The sequence below is a fragment of the Olea europaea genome, unplaced genomic scaffold (assembly GCF_002742605.1).
Source record: "Olea europaea var. sylvestris unplaced genomic scaffold, O_europaea_v1 scaffold703, whole genome shotgun sequence".
NCBI lineage: Eukaryota > Viridiplantae > Streptophyta > Magnoliopsida > Lamiales > Oleaceae > Olea > Olea europaea.
In genome coordinates, this window is record NW_019265425.1 from 365,673 (window position 1) to 365,899 (window position 227).

Below are 227 nucleotides of genomic sequence, written 5' to 3' on the forward strand. Positions count from 1 at the left end.
ATTGCTAGTTTAATTCGATCGGAATTGAGCCAATGAAAAGTGGCTTCTGATTCCATTGTAAATTCGGGTTTATTCATTTTTGGCGAATTGTTAGCCTAATTCGATTGGAATCGAGCCAATGAAAAGCAGCTTTTAATTTCATGATAAGTTTGGGTTTGTTTGTTTTTGACGAATTGCTAGTCTAATTCGATTGGAATTGAGCCAATGAAAAGCGGCTTTTGATATCA